This window comes from Apis dorsata, unplaced genomic scaffold (genome assembly GCF_000469605.1).
Source record: "Apis dorsata unplaced genomic scaffold, Apis dorsata 1.3 scaffold_245, whole genome shotgun sequence".
NCBI classification, from domain to species: Eukaryota; Metazoa; Arthropoda; class Insecta; order Hymenoptera; family Apidae; genus Apis; species Apis dorsata.
Window position 1 is genome coordinate 72,788 of NW_006263524.1, and position 569 is coordinate 73,356.

Consider the following 569-nt stretch of genomic DNA (forward strand, 5'->3'; position numbering starts at 1 on the left):
AGAGAGAGAGAGAGAGAGAGGATGTCAATGATATCCTCGAGGATCAACCTTCCATCCTGATCCATTGATATTAGAAGGTAGCCCGAAACAGGGATTATGGGAACTCGAGGGAACGAATTTTTATTTCTATTTATTTATCAAGTTTCTATATATATATATATATATATATATTTTATATTTCTATATCGTGGATTCGTTGAATTTCTTCGTGATGATGTGGAGAACAGATTTCCACGATTTTCCGGATTCCTGGAATAAGATTCCTTGGAGGAGGGGGAGAGGAGAGGAGGTCGCCCCACTCCCCCCTTTAGGGGGATATCTCTCCCAAAGTTATGAATTCTTTGGAAAATCTCGGTGATCCTTCGAAGTTGAGCGGTCGGCGGGGATCAAAGAAGTTGAACGGCGTGGGTCGTTCGTTGGGAAGGGGGTGGAAAGGGGTGGATCAAGTGGCCTTAGAGGATGAAGCCGAGGACGATCATCGCGACGACAACGACGACGAGGAGGAAGAAGGATGGGTTGGAGGAAAGAAGAACGGAGGAGGAGGAGGAGGAGGAGAGAGTTTGAGACTA

At 45.9% G+C, this 569-nt stretch overlaps 1 protein-coding gene across 1 annotated transcript in view; it reads right to left on the reverse strand.

Annotated features, from left to right (window-relative positions):
• Positions 1-569, reverse strand: part of LOC102671067 — a 101,576-nt gene that overhangs the window by 40,374 nt on the left and 60,633 nt on the right. The gene's annotated exons all lie outside the window — the stretch shown is intronic.